Source organism: Triticum urartu, chromosome 3 (genome assembly GCF_003073215.2).
Source record: "Triticum urartu cultivar G1812 chromosome 3, Tu2.1, whole genome shotgun sequence".
Classification (NCBI taxonomy): Eukaryota; Viridiplantae; Streptophyta; class Magnoliopsida; order Poales; family Poaceae; genus Triticum; species Triticum urartu.
In genome coordinates, this window is record NC_053024.1 from 738972291 (window position 1) to 738996665 (window position 24375).

Consider the following 24375-nt stretch of genomic DNA (forward strand, 5'->3'; position numbering starts at 1 on the left):
AACGGTTGTTTGAAGAGTGTTTTTCAAAGGAAGACCTGGATAAAGCTGCTTACATATTGGGCATCAAGATCTATAGAGATAGATCAAGACGCCTGATGATACTTTCAAAGAACGCACACCTTGACATGATTTTGAAGGAGTTCAAAATAGATCAGTCAAAGAAGGGGTTATTACCTGAGTTGTAAGGTGTGAAGTTGAGTAAGACTCAAAGATTGACCACGGCAGAAGCAAGAGGAAGGACGAAGGTCGTCCCCTATGCTTCGGCTCTATACGGTATGCCATGCTGAGTACCGCACCGGATGTGTGCCTTGCCACATGTCTGGGAAGAGGGTACAAAGGTGATCTAGGAGTGGATCACCAGATAGCAGTCAAAATTATCCTTAGAGGAATAAGGAAATGTTTCTCGATTATGGAGGTGATGAAGAGTTCGACGTAAAGAGTTACGTCGATGCAAGCTTAACACCTATCCGGATAGCTCTGAGTAGAGATACTGGATATGTATAATGGAGCAACAATTTGGAATAGCTCCAAGTGGAACGTGGTAGCAGCATCTACGATATTGACATAAAGTTTTGCGAAATACATAGGGATCTGAATATGGCAGACCCGTTGACTACAACCTCTCTCACAAGCATAACATGATCAAACCCAGAACTCATTGAGTGTTAATCACACAGTGATGTGAACTAGATTATTGACTCTAGTAAACTCTTTGGATGTTGATCACATGGCGATGTGACCTGCGAGTGTTAATCACATGGCGATGTGAACTAGATTATTGACTCTAGTGCAAGTGGGAGACTGTTGGAAATATGCCCTAGAGGCAATAATAAATTATATTTCATTGTTCATGATAATCGTTTATTATCCATGCTAGAATTGTATTAATAGGAAACTCAGATACATGTGTGGATACATAGACAACACCATGTCCCTAGTAAGCCTCTAGTTGACTAGCTCGTTGATCAATAGATGGTTACGCTTCCTGACCATGGACATTGGATGTCGTTGATAACGGGATCACATCATTAGGAGAATGATGTGATGGACAAGACTCAATCCTAAGCCTAGCACAAGATCGTGTAGTTCGTATGCTAAAGCTTTTCTAATGTCAAGTATCATTTCCTTAGACCATGAGATTGTGCAACTCCCGGATACCGTAGGAGTGCTTTGGGTGTGCCAAATGTCACAACGTAACTGGGTGGCTATAAAGGTGCACTACTGGTATCTCCGAAAGTGTCTGTTGGGTTGGCACGAATCGAGACTAGGATTTGTCACTCCGTGTAACAGAGAGGTATCTCTGGGCCCACTCGGTAGGACATCATCATAATGTGCACAATGTGACCAAGGAGTTGATCACGGGATGATGTGTTACGGAACGAGTAAAGAGACTTGCCGGTAACGAGATTGAACAAGGTATCGGGATACCGACGATCGAATCTCGGGCAAGTATCGTACCGATAGACAAAGGGAATTGTATACGGGATTGATTGAATCCTTGACATCGTGGTTCATCCGATGAGATCATCGTGGAGCATGTGGGAACCAACATGGGTATCCAGATCCCGCTGTTGGTTATTGACCGGAGAGTTGTCTCGGCCATGTCTGCATGACTCCCGAGCCCGTAGGGTCTACACACTTAAGGTTCGATGACGCTAGGGTTATAGGGAATAGATGTACGTGGTTACCGAATGTTGTTTGGAGTCCCGGATGAGATCCCGGACGTCACGAGGAGTTCCGAAATGGTCCGAAGGTAAAGATTTATATATGGGAAGTCATCATACGGTCACCAGAACAATTCGGGGGGTTACCGGTATTGTACCGGGACCACCGAAGGGGTTCCGGGGGTCCACCGGGAGGGTCCACCTGCCCTGGAGGGCCCTATGGGCTGTGTGTGGAGAGGGACCAGCCCCTTAGTGGGCTGGGCGCCTCCCCCCTAGGGCCCATGCGCCTAGGGTTTGGGGGAACCCTAAAGGGGGGCGCCCCACTTGCCTTGGGGGGCAAGGCAACCCCCCTGGCCGGCGCCCCCTCCTCAGATTGGATCTGAGGGGAGCGGCCCCCCTCTCCCTTGCCCCTATATATATGTGGGGGGTGGGAGGGCAGCCGCAACCCAAGTTCTGGCGCAGCCCTCCCCCTCTCCCAAGTGCTCCTCCTCTCCCGCGGTGCTTGGCGAAGCCCTGCAGGATTGCCACGCTCCTCCTTCACCACCACGCCGTCGTGCTGCTACTGGATGGAGTCTTCCCCAACCACTCCTTCTCCCCTTGCTGGATCAAGGCGTGGGAGACGTCACCAGGCTGCACGTGTGTTGAACGCGGAGGCGCCGTTGTTCGGCGCTTAGATCGGAATCAACCGCGATCTGAATCGCTGCGAGTACGACTCCTTCATCCGTGTTCTTGCAACGCTTCCGCTTAGCGATCTACAAGGGTATGTAGATGCACTCCCCTTCCCCTCGTTGCTAGATTACTCCATAGATTGATCTTGGTGATGCGTAGAAAATTTTAAATTTCTGCTACGATCCCCAACAGGAGGATGGAGGGCGTCAGTACCTTTGATGTCTACGTGCTGCAACCCGTCACCAACGTCGATGTCCACCACATCAGCAAGCACCGAGAGAAGGCCGTCGCCGCCGTTGTCGTCACCCCATCCCCATCCATCCATGGGTGGGTTTTGGGCTAGGGTTTCATCCCCATCCATCCATTGGTCGGGCCGGACCTTCATGGCTGACCTCGAGGGCCAGGTGGACGAGGGCGTGGTGGTGCCGCTGCGGATCTGGGCGCCCCTCACCTTGTCGCGCGATATGGAGCCTTCTCTCCCATAGCCCCAACACCTTGTCGCGCGGATCCAGGCTAAGAAGGTGAGGGGCTAGAGCGGCGGCGCTAGAGGAGGAGGAACCCGGCGGCGGTGGGATTGAGGCGGCAGCGGGGTTGGGGTTGGTGCAGAGGAGAGCGGCGGTGGGCAAGTGCATCGAGGGCACAAGGATTTGGGTGCGAGCGTCTGGCTAATTTTTGTAGGTTTATTTTCGTAGATTATTTTCAGAACGAGTTCTTTTATCAACCGGAGGGTTTAGCACTGGACATTGTGGGAGCATACCGTTTTTTTCTGGTTCGAGGGCGGAGGGGGGAATCGATGGGATGCGGGAGGTGGGATCGAGGACGAAAAAAACCATCTCTAGTGGGACGAAAATTGACCGGCGGAGACTACCAACTGCTCCATTAGAAGTAAAGATATTTGAGCATATACGTACGGATGTGTTATGTGGCGTTCAAAGTCTTACACGTGCGTATGCATTTTGAAGAATTGTGTACTGTATGTTGTTGTACCTGGTTTGGTTCTTGAGAAAAGGGATACCCCCATATGTAACAAGATCAAATGCTCATAACCCTTTCCATCATTTTTCAAAAGGGGAATATATTAATATTAAGTAGATACCAATTACATCTAGTCTCTGCATCAACAAGATGTCTAAAAAGGACATCTAGCATGCACACAACCAAAAAAGATTGAGAAACGAAAAAAAAAAAATACCCTGCCATGATGATCAATCACCCACAGTAGCAGTACTCTAACCACCACCAAAGACAGCACCCATACTACAAAGAAGGTTCTTCAAAAGCAATGCCTCCAGGAAGCCAGGAAGGAAACAATGCACGAACGTTTGTCGGCGCCTGATCAAATATCATAGGTTTTCACCCTGGAGAAAGACTACGTTCCCAAAACAATGTCTTCAACAAGGTCACTGTCAGACACAACCAATAAAAGCAAGATCTTGGGTTTGCATCGTGGAAATGACAACTCGGTACTCAAAGGAGCATCACCAACAAAGAAGTCATCTGATGTTGCCAGCCCACTTGCGCAGGCTACTACTACAAGTCACGTGCCAACAGGTTCACAGGAACTCGTACAAGCCAAGTCTGAACAACTGCCTGTGAAGCAAAGTCTTCATCCTCTTGTCCTCTCTAATAAAATTTATGATTGAAAAATAGGAGAATCTTTGCATGTGAAACAAGCGACCGACAACATTTGTTGTATGTGTTATCATGTGACGTGTTCTAGTTACTAGACTGGAGTGGGTGCTTTACTGAGAGAGGGATGAACACACATGAGGGAATATATGTGCGATTTCGACTTGATCCTAGGCACATGAGGGATGAACACACAAGTGTTACCTTGTCCTTCTCACACCTTTGTGGTTCAGGAACAGAGTAGCAGGTGGGGCGACAAAAGAGTTAAATGTATATAGCCCCCCTAGACTTCCAGATTTCGATCACATCACCCCCCTCAACTCAAATACCAGGTACTTAGTGCCCCAAAATTTGAAATGCCGGATAAAACACCCCATGATACCCTGCTAAGTGGTTTTGACGACCGTTGCGCTAATGTGGCCATGAGGTAAGGCCGAAAACGTCACTGCACCGACCGCTTGCATTGGGTCTCTCCCAACCACTCCTCATCATGGTGGTGGCCGCGCTGAGCGCACTGCTTCCACACATGCCCCGTCTATTCCCGGCCAACGCTATCGACCATAAGAGCGCGCGCTGCCCGTCCTCGCCATTCGGACGCCAGGGTTGCCCCTAGGCCATGGCAAAAGGTGCAGCTGCCTAAGGCCCATCTTGATTAAGGGTCCAATATATCTACATGTTAAATAAATTACAAAATATTTGATTTGCAGAACAAAAAATCAACACGAACAGGGGCATATCCCCCCCTCCTTAGGGCACTTTGTCATGTTCTATTTATTTAATAGTTATTTATAGTTAAGTTCTTTAACAGGAGGCTGAGCGTGTGCGCTCGATGTGGCCGGTGCAGCCATATTCTCTGTCTTGGTTCGCGCCACGTCACAAAACCACCGTCAGAAACCGCTTAAGCAGTGTCTTGGGGGTGTTTTATCCAGTATTTCAAAGTTTGGGAGGTTAAGTACCCGGTTTTTGAATTGAGGGGGTCATATGGTCGAAATCTGAATGTCTATGGCAAAAGGTGTGGCGGCCTAAGGCCCATCTTAATTAAGGGTCCAATATATCTACATATTAAATAAATTACAAAAAAATTGATTTGCAGAACACAAAATCAACATGAAAAGGGGCATATGCCCCCCCTTCCCTCCTTAGGGCACTTCACCACTTCTATTTATTTAATAGTTATTTATAGTTGAGTTCTTTAACAGGAGGCTGAGCGGATGCGCTCGATGTGGCCGGTCTAGCCGTGTTCTCTGTCTTGGTTCGCGCCACGTTACCAACATCACCGTCAGAAACCGCTTAAGAAGTGCCTTGGGGGTGTTTTGTCCGGTATTTCAAGCGATTAAGTACCCGTTTTTGAATTGAGGGGGTGATATGGTCGAAATCTGGAAGTCTAGGGGGTTATATATATATTTAACTCGACGGCAAAACATAAGAACTTAAGAGGGCACCAAGGACTGGATTTGGTACAAGAACCGTGGAAGCATGGCCTGAAGTTTTATCCTTCCTAGGTGTTGTTCCTTTATCATCTTTTTTTAATCTTTAGTTTTGATGTTCCGTTATCTCTTGATTGCAGTACCGCCTGCCTAATCCATCGTACGGGAAAATGAAAAAAGAAAAAAGCTGGCAAGAAGTTTCGTGGTTGCATACGAGCTAAGCAACAGCAAAAGTCGTAACAAGGTCAGACATAGGGCCAACTTGACGAGGCTTCTAATTTAATTATCCCATAACTAGTTTAAAATTCTCAATGTATAAGAGAGACGGCTTATGAAAAAAGCTGGGGAAAGCGGCTTATTTTTTAAGCCACCAAAAGATTTTTAACTAGGAGCCAAAAGGGAAATAATTTAATGCCAGCAAAATATTAAATAAAAAATGGGGCGAGAGAGGCTCGAACTCTCGACCTCAGGATCACTCGCTTTAGCTATGAGACCTACGCGCTAGCCAACTGCGCCACCGCCCCATTGTGATATTTCTTTTTATCAAAAGTTAGTTATAAATGTTATCTCTGAAGCCAGTAAAATAGTGTGGTGTCACGGTCCAGTCTCCAGCTGCGAGGCATCAGTTAGTGATCTGATTCTACTCATGTTCATTCCCAGCACCAGTTTTACGTATGCAACCGCGAGAGATTCTAAACGGTGTCTGTACATTTCGATTTCAGCAAAGCTCATGCAACAGCAGCAAGCTCATCTTGTTCATTTCATGGCCGACACAGTGATAATAACTATCAACCAATCAGTTAATGATTCCAACGACCCCATGGTTCTCAAGAAAAGAAAAGAAAAATGCAAAAATATGGAGCCTACTTCTCAAGGATCCATCATTCCATCAAAGTGTACTTTGGGGGCACAAATGGACCACCATCTGATCCAGCCCTTGCACTTCTTTTATGCAGGTTCATTGGCCAGCAAACCAATCCATCCGATATAAAAACAGATAATAGCAGGTTGTGATGAGAATCCATATATGGGTGTACTGTACGTATCGATAAACACAAAGTTGGTTCGTAGTCTCGCCTCTCCATAGTGGGAGATTACATAGTTCAAACAATTAGGAATTTTTCTGAACGTAAAATAAACAAAGAAAAATCTTTGAATTCAAGAACAACTACTGATTACTAAACTTTGATTTTGCCTTTTTTGTTATAAAAAATAATTATTATTTATTAAACTAAAAATAACTACTGCTTATTGGAAATTATTTCTTAGTCCGAATCATACTAGATTTTCGTGATATAATATAATTTCTAACTATATACAGCTTATACACATAAAATTTATCTTGATCCGTTTTTCCTCTTGAATCCTTTAGTTTTAGTTAGCTCATGAAAAATTTAAAACTATTAATTTAGTATTATCCATAGTGGATTTATCTAGACCAATATATCAGATTCTTATGCTATTTGGGGGATTTCTTCTTCTACTAGGGGGTTTACAAGTAGTATTAGTTACCGACCCTATTTATTCTGCCTTTTCATTGGGATTAATTCTTGTTTATATATCCGTATTCCATTTTATTATTTAATTTGTACTTTGTAGCTGTCGCACAACTTCTTATTTATGTGGGAGCCATAAATGTCGCAATCATATTCGCCATAATGTTCATAAATCGCCCAGAATGGTCTGAAGATAAGAATCGTTGAACTATTGGAGATGGTTTCACTTCACTCGTTTGTATAACTATTGTTCTTTCACTAATGACTACTATCCCAGATACATCATGGTAGAAGGGAATTTCTGAAGCATCATGTATTCATGTTGGACGGGTGTGTGTGTCTTTTCCATGTGCTTTCTGCTTTCATTGGCACCGATTTATAATTTATTGCAGGTTTGTCTCCATAAATCTTAGAACATAATGCAGTGAATTATTGCCATGGAAAACTTAAGGAAAACGATTCAGATCAGATGGCCGATCCAGCGCGAGCATCCGCCGCCTCTCCCGTGCGATGTGCGTGTTGCGTGGGACCCGTCCAGCATTATCTGTATGGAGTAGTTTCCTTCATCTTTATCTCACCCACACCAATCACTCAACCTTTTCCTTTCTTCCATGGCGTTTTGTCTCTCTCAAGCCTTCTCTCAATCTCCCACCCAAATCTCTTACTAGATGATGTTGTTTTTTGCAGCTAGTGCGTGGTTCAGGGAACTGCGACTGCATGCAAGACCTCGTCCTTGCCGCCCCTGACCATCACCGGCCGTGCGAATAGCGACGGTGTTGTCAGCAACGGCGGCGGTGTTTCTGAAACATCATCTTTGTTGCAATTTTTTCTGCAATATCCTGTGTGTTGCAAAAGCTCCTTCTTCAATAACATGGCAAAAGAATTCTGCAACAAAATCTATGGTGCGAAAAAATTCTGCAACAAGGCTTGTGTTGCAATAATGGAGGATGTTGCTAGTTGCAAAAAAATAAAATCTGCAACAAGATCTTGGTTGCAAAAAAATTCCGCAATAAGGCTTGTGTTGCAATAATGAAGGGTGTAAAAAAAATGTGCAACAAGGCATGCGTTGCAATAATGAAGGGCGATGCTGGTTGCAAAATATTTCCACAACAAGGCTTGTGTTGCAATAATGGAGAGTGCCGTTGGCCACTCCATGCACCAGATCCGATGGCTGGCGACCCAACCGATCTTTTAAAACGATCCGCCGGCGGACGCATAGCTGCCCCCAAAATTTAAAGGACAACCGTCTCGTAAAAATAGTGGACCAACAGTGAATGATGTTGTGCATGTCTTTGGAGATTGCTGGACGCTTATACCGATCTTATAAGCTTTACCGATCAAGACGTCAACTGGTTTCGTGGTGTAGTTGGTTATCACGTCAGTCTAACACACTGAAGGTCTCCGGTTTGAACCCGGGCGAAGCCATCTAATTATGTTTTCTTTTTGCTCGCATTTTCCATTGAGTAAAAAAAAGAAGAAAGAAAAAAAAGATTAATGGCCCATACAGGTCTCGAACCTGTGACCTTCGCGTTATTAGCACGACGCTCTAACCAGCTGAGCTAATAGGCCGGGTGCGAAATTCATATTTTGTCGTATTATAATTCACTGCGTATTGCTGGACGCTCAAACTGAATATGGCTTGCACGGTATCTCCCTTGTGATGTGATGAAAAGAGTAAGCAGATCACCGGAGCTCTTTTTTTTTTTTGCCTTTCTTATACTGATAATATGAACCAGAGGTAAAGCCATCTTTGTTCGTTGGAGCCATCAGCAAAATTCTTGGCTATCAAGATTCTCATTTGACTGTCGACGTTGGGAAGTATTCGTAGCTGTTGGAGCCTTTTTGTCATTGTGTCTGTGATGGGATGGGTATGCAAATCATCTTGCAACAGCTACATAGTGATGAAAAGCATATGCGCAAGCGGGTAATTAATGGCAACTATATATACCCGATCTAAGCCCTCCAAGAGAAAATAATCACTCTCGACTTCTGTATCATAGGATGCACATAGCCAAATTTTGTTCAATTCTTTTGGACCGAGGACACTATCTTTTGGAAGAAGAACTATGTTTTTCGTGGTATCCCTCCCTTCTCTATACCTGGATACGAAAATAACGGCTGGCATGCATGGATCAACCAAGACGCCATATGAAATACTGGCCACCTCACTTAATTGATCGTTGTCAGGGTTTGCGACGTTTAAAGCCATGGGAGTATAAACGGGGATAAAAGTCGTATATCCATCTTATGATGAGAAGAAAAATCATCACAAGGAGCAAGTAGGAAAATCATCTTTGCTCATAGGAGCCATCCACACAATACACCAATAAATCTTCGTCCTTGTCTAGTTTCCCATTTCGCTATCTTTGCATGCAAATATTTGTCTTTGTTGGAATCTTTTTTGTCACTGTTTCCGACTTTATGTGATGTGATGTGTGCGCAAATCATCATGCAACAGCTACATAACAATAAAGTCATCTGCTACTATACAAAAGGAAAAAAAAATACGCAAGATTCTTTTTCGTTTTCATTTTTTGTTTCTTCGGTGAAAGATGGATGCTGTTGATGAACGCGCTAGCATGCCGTGTACAACTGAGTTGTCACAATTTTTCTCCCTCACGTCAATTTTTGATGTTATGGATGCTGGAATTTAGTCCATTTTAGGCAGTCCAATAACTATTTCAGAAATTCCTAATAAATTCTAGAGGCCCACTTAGCCCATCTGTGCAAGGCAAGGGATACTACTAAAGTTTAGTCACACATTGCTAGTTTAGTGGGAGTTGGACCTCCTTATAAGGGAGGTTCTTTCCCCACTTGTACGAGCATGAAAACAAGAGGGATATCCACGCGCGCTCCTCCTCCGCCGCCCGCCTCGGCATGACGCGCTGCGCCGCGGGTTGCGGGAATGAGCCGATGTCTAAATTTTTGCCACGCACTACGGGTATACGAAAGGTCACTCGGGAGCTGGAAAGTTTTTGCTGTAGTGGATATTGAATACGAACGCTGCCCCCTTCGGCTGCTGTCTGTTCGTTTCATCTCCTGCGTTCCCTTCAGCTCCCGGCGCAGCCTCACGCCTTCTTCTCTTACGCCTATAAAAGGGAGGTCGCTCCTCTCAGAGAGACGCACCAGAACTTCTCGTTCCTCTCGCCACCGGTTCCAATCTCTGAGCTGCTGCTGTCTTCCTCATCCCGGCTTGCGGCATGCACCGCAGGTCGGGACAGTAGGCCTCCGGAACCGCACCTCTTTGAGTCCTGTATGGGAGAAGGGTGATAAGGTTTTTGGGGAGCGTTCTGCGCGACTACTGACTGACTCCTTCGTCACGGACGCCCCGGACTCCAACGACTACTTCCCCGACGACGATTTCTTCCCCGACGTCGACAACCTCCTCGACGACATGGCTGGCGAGGACGCCGACCCCAAGTCCAGTGCTACTGCTGCTGCTGTCCCGTATGTGTTCTTCTTTCTGTTAGATATCCTGCCACAGTTTCTCGTACTAGTACTTGCCCTAAATATGTTAGGTTCTACCTCATATATGCAACTAGTTCTACTGTCTGCTATAGATATGATAAGCTACAGTTCATATATGCGGAAGCTATTTTCCTTCTCTCTGTTAGAACACATGACTTGTTTTATCTCTACTATATTAGTCATGCTTTATCTAGTATTTCTGTTAATAAAATCATCTGGTAAATTGCTCATATTTCCAACAATCCAAAAACCTTATTATAGGCAATTTACCCCGAGTGGTTTTGCTGCTTCCATGAGACCTCCTATGTTTGAGGGTATCCACTATAAGATGTGGCGCGTGAGAGCAGTCTTATGGTTTCAAACCATGAGTTGCTATGACGCCACTCTCGGCAAACCTGAAGGAGAGCCTGATGCTCAACAGGCACAAGCTTTTCAGAAAATGGATACTCTGTTTAAGGCTGCTCTCTTGAGTGTTCTTGGTGAGAACATAGTTGATGCTTATGCGTCAATTGATAATGAAAAAGATATGTGGGATGCACTCGAGGCCAAGTTTGGGGTCTCGGATGCTGGCACTGAGTTGTACATCATGGAGCAATTCTATGATTACAGGATGACTGAAGAGCGCTCCGTGGTTGAGCAAGCTCATGAGATACAGTCATTTGCTAGAGAATTTGAGCACTTCAGTTGTATGCTACCGGACAAGTTTGTTGCCGGAGGTATCATCACTAAGCTTCCTCCTTCATGGAGGAACTTTGCTACCTTGCTGAAGCATAAGAGGCAGGAGTTTTCCGTCCCGGATCTCATTGGCACTCTTGATGTGGAAGAAAAGGCGAGAGCAAAGGACACACGTGCTCGAGGTATTGAGGGAGGATCTAGTGCCAATGTGGTACAGAAGCAGAACTTCTAGCCCCACAAGTTCAAGAACAAGGGCAAGTTTGATGGAAAAGCAAAGTTTGATGGGAAGAACAAGGCTGTGCAACACACGAATTTCAAGAAGAAGAATGGCAAGAAGAAAGGTGCTTGTCATGTGTGTGGGGATCCTGATCATTGGGCTCCTAGTTGCCCTAATCACTATGACAAGCGTCATCCTGGGAAAGGCGGCAAGACCGCTAATGTTGTCATTAGAGACACTGACATGAAGGATGCTGGGTATGGTATATTTCCCACTATTCTTTCAGTATGTCATTCTCCTGACTGGTTATTGACACGGGTGCTAATGTGCATGTATGCGGTGATATTTCCATGTTTTCGTCTTATCAGACCACGGGGACTTCAACCGTGCTGATGGGCAACGGTTCAAGTGCTTCTGTTCGTGGTGTTGGCACGGTCGATCTGAAGTTTACTTCGGGAAAGATCGTGTGGCTGAAGAACGTGCATTATGTCCCCTCCGTCAATAAAAATCTTGTTAGCGGATCTCTTCTGTGTAGAGATGGCTACAAGCTTGTCTTTGAGTCGAATAAATTTGTAATATCCAAGTATGGAACCTTTGTTGGTAAAGGCTGTGAGTCGGGAGGCTTGTTTCGTTTATCCTTATCAGACGTTTGCAATAAAGTTGTTAATCATATTTGCAACAATAGTGAATCCAGTGTGTGGCATTCACGTCTTTGTCATGTTAACTTTGGTTGCATGTCGTGACTAGCGAAGTTGAACTTAATCCCTAGTTTCACCACCGTCAAGGGATCTAAGTGTCAAGTGTGTGTGCAAGCTAAGCAACCTCGTAAGTCTCACACGACTGCGGAAATAAGAAATCTTGCACCACTAGAGCTCATACATTCAGATCTGTGTGAAATGAATGGTGTGTTGACAAAAGGTGGAAAGAAATATTTCATGACGTTAATTGATGACTCCACTAGATACTGCCGTGTGTATCTTCTAAAATCTAAGGATGAGGCTTTGAATTTTTTCAAGATCTATAAAGCTGAAGTGGAAAACCAACTTGATCGGAAAATCAAGAGGCTTAGGTCTGACCGTGGTGGAGAGTATTTTTCCAATGAGTTTGATGCTTTTTGTGCGGAACATGGTATAATCCATGAGAGGACGCCTCCCTACTCACCTCAGTCAAATGGGGTGGCCGAAAGAAAGAACCGTACTCTAACTGATTTGGTTAACGCCATGTTAGACACATCGGGTCTCTCCAAGGCATGGTGGGGGGAGGCGATATTGACAGCATGTCATGTCCTGAACCGAGTCCCCACAAAGAACAAAGAGATAACTTCATTCGAGGAATGGGAGAAGAAAAGGTTAAAACTCTCTTATCTGCGAACATGGGGTTGTTTGGCGAAAGTCAATGCTCCAATTTCAAAGAAGCGGAAGCTTGGACCAAACACTGTGGATTGTGTTTTCCTGGGATATGCTTTTCATAGCATTGGCTATAGATTCTTAGTTGTAAAATCTGAGGTACCTGACATGCATGTCGGTACGATCATGGAGTCGAATGATGCGACTTTCTTTGAAGATATCTTTCCCATGAAGGATATGGCTACCTCATCTAATCAGGAGATGCCTAGTTCATCGAATCAGGAACCAGTTACAATTACCGAACCTACAATTTCGATGGAACACTTTGAAAGTCCTGTGGAGGAGAACAATGAAGTTCCTATTAGGAGCAAGAGACAGAGGACTGCAAAGTCCTTTGGTGATGATTTTCTTGTGTACCTCATAGATGACACTCCCAGTTCTATTTCAGAGGCCTATGCATTTGAAGATGCTGACTACTGGAAGGAAGCGGTTCATAGCGAGATGGATTCCATCTTGGCAAATGAAACTTGGGAGATAATTGATCGTCCTTATGGGTGCAAACCTATAGGATGCAAATGGGTATTCAAGAAGAAGCTTAGGCCTGATGGTACTATTGAAAAGTACAAGGCTCGGCTCGTGGCTAAGGGTTATACCCAAAAGGAAGGTGAAGACTTCTTTGATACTTACTCACCTGTGGCTTGACTGACCACTATTCGAGTTCTACTTTCACTAGCTGCCTCGCATGGTCTTCTCGTTCATCAAATGGATGTTAAGACTGCTTTCCTAAATGGAGAGTTGGACGAGGAAATTTATATGGAACAACCAGATGGGTTTGTACTAGATGGTCAGGAAGGGAAAGTATGCAAGTTGCTGAAGTCTTTGTACGGACTTAAGCAAGCACCCAAACAGTGGCATGAGAAGTTTGAAAGAACTTTAACAGCTGCAGGCTTTGTTGTGAACGAAGCTGACAAATGTGTGTACTATCGCCATGGTGGGGGCGAGGGAGTTATCCTGTGCTTGTATGTTGATGACATACTGATTTTCGGAACAAATCTGAATGTTATTAAGGAGGTCAAGGATTTCCTATCTTGTTGTTTTGAGATGAAGGATTTAGGAGTGGCTGATGTCATTCTGAACATCAAGTTGTTGAGAGACGATGATGGTGGGATTACATTTTCAATCTCACTATGTGGAAAAGATCTTGTGTCGCTTTGGCTATAGTGACTGCAAGCCCTCTCCAACACCATATGATGCGAGTGTGTTACTTCGAAAGAATCGAAGAATTGCTAGAGATCAATTGAAATATTCTCAGATTATTGGCTCGCTTATGTACTTAGCAAGTGCTACAAGACCTGACATCTCTTTTGCTGTTAGCAAACTGAGTCGGTTTGTCTCAAAACCAGGAGATGTGCATTGGAAAGCTCTAGAGAGAGTTTTGCGTTATTTGAAAGGCACTGCAAATTATGGAATTCACTACACCGGGCACCCAAAGATGCTTGAAGGGTATAGTGACTCAAACTAGATCTCAGATGCTGATGAGATAAAGGCCACGAGCGGTTATGTATTCACTCATGGAGGTGGCGCTGTTTCTTGGAAGTCTTGCAAGCAAACCATCTTAACGAGGTCAGCAATGAAAGCAGAACTCACAGCACTAGATACAGCTACGGTTGAAGCAGATTGGCTTCGCCGGCTCTTGAATGACTTGTCGGTTGTTGAGAAACATGTACCGGGTGTCCTTATGAACTGCGACAATCAAATTGTGATCACGAAAGTGAGGAGTTCAAAGGATAACATGAAGTCATCAAGACACGTTCAGAGAAGGTTAAAGTCTGTCAGGAAAATGAAAAACTCCGGAGTTATTGCGTTGGATTATATCCAAACGTCTAAAAATCTGGCAGATCCTTTTACCAAGGGTCTATCACGTAATGTGATAGATAATGCATCGAGGGAGATGGGTATGAGACCCACAATATGAGTTGTTCACAGTGGTAACCTATTCTTTGTGATCGGAGATCCCGTGAATTAGATGTGGAAGACAAGCTGTTGGTCAACTGGGAGGAGAGTACCCTTACTGTTAAAATACCACTCCATAAAGATGCAATACTCTCCTAATCTGCATGGCAGATTGATGTATATCGTAATGTGTTCTAAGTGGCTCTTTGAAGCAGAGATGTTGTCCTGCAGAACATCTTTTGAAGAACGCACCTATATGAGTCTGATTGTTAAACGTCGCAATCTATGAGAGTAGGGTTCTCTCTAGTAAACTCATGAAAGGTCTCGGAGTATGACGCATAAGCTCCATCCGCGGGGAAGACCCACGGTAGCCACGTATCGGTCAAGGCTTTATGTGAAGCTAGATTAGCAGAAAACTTGCAGTTCAAGGCCCAGTCCACTGTTCAAGTTGCTTACTAGTGTAGCATAGAGTTCTAGGTGGAAGTTCAACTTAACAGTCTCCACTGCAATACCGGTATATAAAACAGTGTTTTGGAACCAAAGGAAAATTTCTGTGTGTCTCTGGGATCTGGTGGGGGATTGCTGGAATTTAGTCCATTTTGGGCAGCCCAATAACTATTTCAGAAATTCCTAATAAATCCTAGAGGCCCACTTAGCCCATCTGTGCAAGGCAAGGGATACTACTAAAGTTTAGTCCCACATTGCTAGTTTAGTGGGAGTTGAACCTCCTTATAAGGGAGGTTCTTTCCCCACTTGTACGAGTATGAGAACAAGAGGGATATCCACGCGCGCTCCTCCTTCGCCGCCCGCCTCGCCACGCCACGCCACGCCTCGTCACGACGCGCCGCGGGTTGCGGGAATGAGCCGAGCCGATGTCTAAATTTTTGCCACGCACTACGGGTATACGAAAGGTCACTCGGGAGCTGGAAAGTTTTTGCTATAGTGGAGGCACTACGGGTATACGAAAGGTCACTCGGGAGCTGGAAAGTTTTTGCTATAGTGGATATTGAATACGAACGCTGCACCCTTCGCCTCCTTCTCTTACGCCTATAAAAGGGAGGTCGCTCCTCTCAGAGAGACGCACCAAAACTTCTCCTTCCTCTCGCCACCGGTTTCAATCTCTGAGCTGCTGCTGTCTTCCTCACCCCGGCTTGCGGCGTGCACCGCAGGTCGGGACAGTACGCCTCCGGAACCGCACCTCTTTGAGTCCTGTACGCGAGAAGGGTGATAAGGTTTTTGGGGATATTGAATACGAATGCTGCACCCTTCGCCTCCTTCTCTTGCGCCTATAAAAGGGAGGTCGCTCCTCTCAGAAAGACGCACCAGAACTTCTCCTTCCTCTCGCCACCGGTTTCAATCTCTGAGCTGCTGCTGTCTTCCGCATCCCGGCTTGCGGCGTGCACTGCAGATTGGGACAGTACGCCTCCGGAACCGCACCTCTTTGAGTCCTGTACGGGAGAAGGGTGATAAGGTTTTTGGGGAGCGTTCTGCGCGACTACTGACTGACTCCTTCGTCACGGACGTCCCGGACTCCAACGACTTCTTCCCCGACGTCGACAACCTCCTCGACGACATGGCTGGCGAGGACACCGACCCCAAGTCCAGTGCTACTGATGTTGTTGTCCCGTATGTGTTCTTCTTTCTGTTAGATATCCTGCCACAGTTTCTCGTACTAGTACTTGCCCTAAATATGTTAGGTTCTACCTCATATATGCAACTAGTTCTACTGTCTGCTATAGATATGATAAGCTACGGTTCATATATGCAGAAGCTATTTTCCTTCTCTCTGTCAGAACGCATGACTTGTTTTATCTCTACTATATTAGTCATGCTTTATCTAGTATTTCTGTTAATAAAATCATCCGATAAATTGCTCATATTTCCAACAATGGATGTGTCATGCGGCGTTCCTGTTACCAAGTGTGTATGTGTTTTGAAGAATTATGTAGTGTATGTTGTTGTGCCTGGTTTGGTTCTGAAGAAAAGGGTATGTACCAAGATTGGAATGTTCTAACCCTTTCTATCATGCATCCTCTTGTCCCCTCGAACTAATTATGTCCTTTGCGGAAGAAAAACACACAAATCTTTCCATGCGAAAGAAGCAGCAGCAGCAGCAGCGGTGTGTGCTATATGAATACTATTGCCTATCTGATGATTTAACTAGAGTGGGGTGCTTAACTAAAAGAAGGGAAGATTTGCGAGAAAAGAAAGGTACATATGGATGATATTTGTCCATCCATCCATCAATTGTTCCCTGTTGTTGTCAGAGAGTGCTTGATTAAACAATCTGGGCGAGGCGAATCAATCATGTGAGCTGTGGAATTAACAATTGGAGCAGCTGTTGCTGCTTGGTTTGTGTTTCATACTTTCATGCCAGTCTGGTGGCTTCAGCTTTGGCTCTGAAGACCTGAGTCATGCCTGATGGGAGTGCAGGTGTTCTTGCCAGCTTCAATTTGCAAGGAATTCGTGCAGACCCGACCTGCTGCACAGGGCAGAAAATTGAAATTCAACGCTAGGAACAGCAAGTGGAATAATTTTGTTCCAGAAAGAATGGTTACAGGAAATATAGGAGCAAAAGAAAAAATTGGGGCGAGAGAGGCTCGAACTCTCGACCTCAGGATCACTCGCTTTAGCTATGAGACCTACGCGCTAGCCAACTGCGCCACTGCCCCCTTGTGTTATTTTCTTAAATCAAAGTTTATTGTACTTGGATATCTCTTATATGTGTTGTAATTGACGTAATTTTATACTATGTTTGTGAAAAAAATAGAAGAATCCGAGTTGGTTAACCAGATGGTAGAAATAGGTAAAGGCGTGTTACAGAAACATGACGACATATATATGTTGATACAAACTTCGACGGCAGCAAGTAGGTTGGTTGGTTATCACTACTCAAATTGGTTCTAGACTCAAGTAGCCAGGCATAAATATATTAGTATTCAAACCACCCCCCCCCCCCCCCCCCCCCCCCCCCCCCCCAAGTTTTACATATGCATCTTCCTGCAGAGATTCCAGATGCATGGTCTGTGTAGACAACAAAATTAGTGATTTCCTCCTTGCATCTGTCTGGTACCTTTGGTCACTTCTGGACACAATGAAAAGAGGCTCAGTTCAAGATGCCAAAAAGAAAAAGAAAATCCGACGGTTCTCAACTATCAAGAAGTAAACAAGACGATACATGGAGCCTCGCTACTTCTATAATGGATCAAAGCAGTTGTACTCTAGATCCATCACTCCATCAAAGTGTACTTTGGGGGCACAAATAGTACTAGTAGGACCACCGTGTTTAGTTCAGGTCCATATTCCAGCAAACTAAACCATATACCAGGAAGGGAAAAAGATAGTGGTAGCTGGCTGCAATAGTAAAATATTTATGGATAACTTAAACCATATGTATGCATCTCACCTCGCTGCATCAAGATAAGCATTAAGCATCCTCAAAAAAAAAGGATAAGCATTAAGCAACAGAAATGGCCTCCTAAGCTCATGGACCACTACCTTGGAGGAGAGAAGAAAGATCATGGAAGAACAAAAATGTTGCCAAGGTGGTTTGGGCTTCAGAAACCAAGCTTGGTTAGAACGCCAAGCGTGGTGTCTCCTACCTTGCCCCGACAGTCTCCGTGCCCGACTACTGAAAGCAAAATATTATCTAAATGGGAGGTTGGAAGATACTGTTTGTACGGGTAACCCGTCTCCTACTTGGCAGGCAATATGTCATGGCCTTGAATTGCTAAAGAAAGGGATAGTGTGGATGATCACAAATGGCCAAAATGTTAGAATTTGGCGTGATAGATGGATTGTAAGAGATCTTACTGGTGGACTCATATCGCCCAAAGGACATTGTAGATTTGAATGGCCTCCTGAGCTTATGGACCACAATGGAAATTGGGATAACTCTAAACTGCAGCAATTCTTTCTCCCAATCGACATTTGTGACATCCAAAAAATTGGCCCCTCTCATCGTCTTGGCGATGACTTGATAGCATGGGCCCAAGAAATCTGGTGTATACGGTGTGAGAAGTGTGTACCGTTTGGCTACGGATGATCTTCATAATGGGCGCGTGACCTCCTCAGGCCACCACCCAAACGGCCGACGTGACGGTTGGAAGGCCCTATGGTCATGCAGTGCATCACCAAAGGTATTGAGCTTCGGTTGGTGCCTAGCAAATAATTCCCTTGGTACGTGGTGCAACAAAAACAAACGAATTTTGGAACCCAAGACATTATGCTCTATATGTAGCACATGTGAGGAAGATTTTTTTCCCGTGCATAAATGCAAGAACGCTATGACGGACAATGTCTTCTAAATGGACTTTACATGATGTTATATCTATCAAGCCCACTGGTCCAGATTGGTTTATTCAACTGCTTTGTGAGTTAGATGAACCAACAAGGGTTCAACTTCTTATGCTCTTCTGGAGAATCTATCATGTTCGAAATGATATAGGTGGCCTTTGGTTCTCAGGCTATCCCTGGATGGGATAGGGATAACCTGATTTTTTGAGGATGCCACACGTTTGGAAGAGAGGATGAGATGGCTGAGGATAACCAGGGATAACGAATATTCGCTCCAAAACTTGGCTATCGAGAGCCGCAAAAAATTGGCGGACAAGGGCAGCCACCCACGCTCGCTCTGCTTCAGCTTACCTATCTTGGTGATTAGCACCGAGACAAGAGACAAACAGATGAATAGGCAACACGGTCACACCAGATCTGATTAGTGAGTTTGGCGATTTCGATGAATTGTTTGGACAGTGGAAGCTAGCCTCCGTGCTAATGCCCGGCGAGTAGAAAGGATAGTCATGACCGAATTGTTTCGATTTTGTATCATAGAAGGTAAACGGAAAAAATCTGCATATACTACTTGGGTATTTTCTCTTTCTTTGAGGGGAATATATTGGGGGTATTCTGACCTGAGAGGTAATCATAACAATTCATCCACCTATCATCCTTTCAAGCAAACATAAAATTGGCTATCCCGACCACTATCTAACCTTCCAACCAAACATGCAAAGATGGCTATCCATAACTAGGTGGACAGGGGCACCCTTAGCCAATCCAACCTTGCCATTGAACCAAACACCACCATAGTGCACTCAAAGACCGGCCCCCTGTGGATGTCCCTGTCAGGTTTCTATAGAGCTATCTATCCTCCTTACAGTCTGTTGCGACTTGCCCAAATGATGATCATACTAAGGGAAAATCCCCGGTTCAGTTCTGCTACCCACTGGTAATACGCACATGTGACAATAAATTTACTACTCCTGTCCCTTGGTCACCTCCTTCTGCTAGACGTGTTAAACTAAATACAGATGGCTCCATATTGGATGGGGTTGATGGTATAGGTATGATACTCCGTGACCACTCCGACGGTATTGTTTTCAGCTCCTGTAGGCACCTTTTTTCATGCAATGATGTGTTGGAGGCTGAGATTTTAGCTATCCGGGAGGGACTCATGCTAGCCCTACAATGGGGCAATCTACCAATTGACATTGAAAGTGACAATTTGGAGGTTGTGAACATGTTGAAGAGTGGAGACACAAACAGATCAAGATAGACATTTCTTGTTAGAGAGATAAAGGAAGCATGTCCGAATCGTAGTTCTTGTATTACCCACATCCGTCGTGGCTGTAATTCCACTAGCTAGTCATGTTTCGGCAAACTTTGGGAGGACTCAAGGTCGAACTGTTGTATGGCTTGGGTCGGGACCAGATGTCGTATTAGACGATGTTAAGCGTGATTATACATTGATTGAGTAATACAAGAATTATTTCCGCAAAAAAACACAAATGTTACCAACACTGAATGTTGTTTATGTTATATCCGTAGCAAGGCTGATTTTGTGTATGAGACACACGAGGCATCACCTAAGGAAAACATGCTACAAAAGAAATGAGGAGCCAGAATCAAGTCGATCACAATATACAAAACTCTTTTTTTAGGCAGTACAAAACTCTTTTTTGACGAGGCTACCAGCAAGAACAAACAAAAGGTTTTCTTTTTAGGCTTCAAACAAAAGGTTGACTCGGGCTTGGCAAGATGCGACAGACCTGTGCAGCTGGGCTTGTGAATAAAAGGCCCAACATCCGTTCGTCACTGGAAAAAAACTACTATAATGCCACGAGTAGGGATGATTTGTTTTTCTAGGGAAAAATTAAAAACAGAGAGGAAAAACAGAAACAAAACTGAAATTTTCAAAACTGAAATAAAACTGGAATTTTGTATGCGGAAACATAAATGGAAATGGAACAACGTTTTACAGTGGAACATGCGAGGAAATGGAACTTTTCATTTCTATTAATACGACACTTTCTGTGTTGAGTATGAACATATGGCTATTTTGTAGCCTGACAAACACATAATTAGGCCCTCCACATATCATGCAGAATTGCCCATATGGCCTAACTTCTTCACTACTATCAATGCATCATGGACACTTCTCTTTCTGAGTTGAAGTGTCTACTATATTACTAGTATATACTACTATTGAAGTCGTCAGCTATATAAACAGTGGTGTGTGATCTATCTTCTATTATAGAACAATATGTTAGTAGTATGACCGTATGAGCACTATTGTGATTTGCGCTCTAGTGTTTGGTTGTTTGATGGCTTTCAAGTTTTTGTGTTGCCAATTAAATATTTATGCACAAATGAATATCATATTATATACCCAACATGTATCTTAATATTTTGATACCTTTCAAGTTTTTGTGTTGCGGAAGTTCAATTGTACTTTGTTGGTTCCATTGTGTTTTTTCTACGGTTCAAGGGGTCTTTGGTTCCGGCAAATACTCGATTTCGTCTCCGTGTCCTTGTCGTATTCGCTGCGGTTTCATTTCCGGTAGTATTCGTTTGCAGGGTTTCTATATTCATTTCCAATTTTCGAAGCAAATATGAAAACACACGTGGCAACACCAAGTTCCATCCATTTCCACTTTGTTTTCATCCCAAGCCACGAGTCAGTTTCCACTTTCCATCCAAACTAGGGTAGTATAAAATTCCCTGAAAACTAGATTAATATAAACTCATAGATATGAATAAAGGAAAAGAGAAGTGAGTGATGCCCATTATTCAATAGTTGTTACTAGATCTTAGCGGGGTTTAAGCATTTCTTAATGATAATGTAGTTTTTAGTAGCGTTTGCTTCCTTTAATGTCGATTTGAACCATTGGACGCCATGCTGGCGAATCATGGCCTCTCTTCTGCTTTTGCTAAATCTCTATGTGTTGGTTTGAAATATGGGTGGCCGGATTGTGTGTTTCCCCTTTATATTCTCAAACGACCACCTTGTATTGCTCGACTTCGATATTTAGGAGGTCCAAGCGGAATGGTTTGGGGACAATACATGTTCTATTTACCAGACTCGTGGTGTTGGTTTATTCTCTCTTGATTTTCTTGTGCACTACCAGGAGACCCGTCTTTTGTTGTTGGTCTCGTCCCGGTCAAGCTGCCATTTCTTCCTTTAACCCCCTTTCCGGAGGTCCTCCGGCAGAGAATGTATTGATGTGAGCTTGATATCTAATGTTGCGAACCCTTTTTTGGGTTCACCCCTAGTCCATGGTCATCATTGATGCATGTGCTTCAGCATCTTCGATGGCACCAGGGGACTCTTCCTCCTCCATTTCAATCGGAGGTGTCGGTTAGCTGTTTTCAACATTGATGCTAGGTTCGAGACAGGTTGTGCCCAGTGGGGATTTCCCCAGTCATCATGTTGGACATATTTGTTTTTGTTTCTTCTCCACTTGCCCATGTACATGTTTCATTGGTCCTTTCTTGATTTATATATATAATTTATTGCAGGCTCATCTCCATAAATCTTGGAATACAATGCAGACTTTTTTCCATGAAAAATCCGTACTTAAAGGATACTTGTCTTGTAAAAATAGTGGATGAACAGCACATGATGTATACTGTATGTCTTGGAAGAATGCTGAACATTATTTATTAATATATATAAATTAGATGAAACAAAATAAACACAATGGTTTCGTGGTGTAGTTGGTTATCACGTCAGTCTAACACACTGAAGGTCTCCGGTTCGAAGCCATTTATATTTTGTTTTTTTTTCGCATTTTGCATAGTGTAAAAAAAATAAAAGTAAAAGACTGGTGGCCCATACAGGTCTCGAACCTGTGACCTTCGCGTTATTAGCACGACGCTCTAACCAACTGAGCTAATAGGCCTTCTCCTTGTTTGGAAAGAGGGTGCTGAGGAGCTGAGGAGCAGTCTCCCTGGATGTTGCGATTTGTGAAGGAACCATCGTTTCCACATGGGTGTTTGGGGGGGGGGGGGGGGGGGGGGGGGGGGGGGGGGGGGGGGGGTTGTGGACGAAGTTGTGGAGCAAGCACAGATTCTGCCACCGTAGATCGCGGATGGCTGCACATCTACACACACTTTATCCTAATCAATTAGACAGCGATCACCTGTGCAAGTATCTTTGTTGGTCCAAAAAAAGGCACGACGTCGATGGTTGATCAGCTCAATAACACCACAGGGAAGGTGGTAGGAACACATAAAGTAGGTTGGAAGATTATTTACCACCAGGTTACAGGGAACTAGCCTCCTACCGGAGGAGAGGAGAAGAGCCCGCAAGCTGGAGAGGTAGCGGTCCAAGGAGTGGACGAAGGGGCGTAGGCTGAGATAGGGAGTTTCAAGGTGGAAAGCAGAGGACCCAGGTATGGTTGAGACAAGGAAGAGATGGGGCGTCCAAGAACCGCTGCCATGGCAGAAGCCACGGAAGAATTGGAGTGCATGGGAATGAACACGACTTGTGAAAAATGATGGATCTAAGGTGAGTAGCAGCGGTGAGGTCCATGGCAAATGCTAAGCGTGTTGTCCGCATATTGGAGCACCAGGCAAGGAATTGAGGGGTGTTGGAATCTTATTAGTCACCGTTTCCAACTTTATGTGATGTGATGTGTGCACAGATCATGATGCAACAGTTGTATAATAATAAAGCAACTATTATTATTATACAGGAGGAAAACAAATACACAAAATTCCTTTTCAATTTCATTTTTATCCCTCCGTCGAAAGATGGATACTCGTGACAAACCGGCTAGCATGCCACGTACAATTGAGAGTTGTGACAATTTTTCTCCCTTGCGTTGATGTTCGATAATATATTCATATGGATGTGTCATGGTGCGATCCTGTTACCATGTGTTTTATGAAAAGAAAGGGATTATTTGCAAGGAAAAGAAAGATCGTCATATTATGTTCGTTCATCCATCCATTGTTCCCCATTGTTGTCAGCGTCTTATGTTAGTTATTAAACAAGCAAGACGGGGAGATTCAATCATGTGAGCTGTGGAATTAACAAGTGGAGAAACTCTTGCTGCGCACACATTGCAGGTGTTTGTGTGCGTCTGTTCTCTGAGTATTTTACAGTTTTTTCTAGTCGAAAATAGGAGAAACAAAGAAATGGGGCGAGAGAGGCTCGAACTCTCGACCTCAGGATCACTCGCTTTAGCTATGAGACCTACGCGCTAGCCAACTGCGCCACCGCCCCCTTGTCTTCCCTTCAAAGCAAAAGCGTCATTAATCGTTGCCTGAGCTAATGAGTTTTGTCTCATCTGTCCGAAGATAACTATTTATCATATCAAATTAATCCGACGGCCAATAGCAATCGCATGCCAAGCAGCTCGAGGCCGGTAGCTTACATGAAAAACTTGTGATCCGCTTTGAATATTGATTAAGGAAAAGGATATTCTATGTTTTCTTAAAAAAACCTATGGCCATGTTTAATGTTTTTTCTTGGCCAATGTCATTCGGCTAGCCGTATTGCTTAAAAAAGTCATTACATCGTTTACAAGCAAATAAATAATCTCA

The 24375-nt window shown here is 44.3% G+C and overlaps 1 long non-coding RNA gene and 5 other non-coding genes across 7 annotated transcripts; 1 reads left to right on the forward strand and 5 right to left on the reverse strand.

Annotated features, from left to right (window-relative positions):
- Positions 1 to 5826: 5826 nt before the first annotated feature.
- On the reverse strand, positions 5827 to 5913 carry TRNAM-CAU. Its single transcript is given in 2 exon segments — positions 5827 to 5862; positions 5876 to 5913. It is a non-coding gene; the product is annotated as a tRNA-Met (tRNA).
- Positions 5914 to 8236: 2323 nt separating this feature from the next.
- On the forward strand, positions 8237 to 8310 carry TRNAV-AAC. Its single transcript has one exon. It is a non-coding gene; the product is annotated as a tRNA-Val (tRNA).
- Positions 8311 to 8380: 70 nt separating this feature from the next.
- Positions 8381 to 8454, reverse strand: TRNAI-AAU. Its single transcript has one exon. It is a non-coding gene; the product is annotated as a tRNA-Ile (tRNA).
- Positions 8455 to 16756: 8302 nt separating this feature from the next.
- On the reverse strand, positions 16757 to 18563 carry LOC125549549. 2 transcript variants are annotated; one of them, XR_007301382.1, is made up of 2 exons: positions 18358 to 18563; positions 16757 to 17026 (listed from the first exon to the last, which is right to left on the reverse strand). It is a non-coding gene; the product is annotated as an uncharacterized LOC125549549 (long non-coding RNA). The 2 variants fall into 2 exon arrangements; XR_007301380.1 differs by lacking the exon at positions 18358 to 18563 and adding an exon at positions 18043 to 18351.
- A 4090-nt stretch (positions 18564 to 22653) lies between these two features.
- TRNAI-AAU lies at positions 22654 to 22727 on the reverse strand. Its single transcript has one exon. It is a non-coding gene; the product is annotated as a tRNA-Ile (tRNA).
- A 1241-nt stretch (positions 22728 to 23968) lies between these two features.
- TRNAM-CAU lies at positions 23969 to 24055 on the reverse strand. The gene is given in 2 exon segments: positions 23969 to 24004; positions 24018 to 24055. It is a non-coding gene; the product is annotated as a tRNA-Met (tRNA).
- Positions 24056 to 24375: the final 320 nt, after the last annotated feature.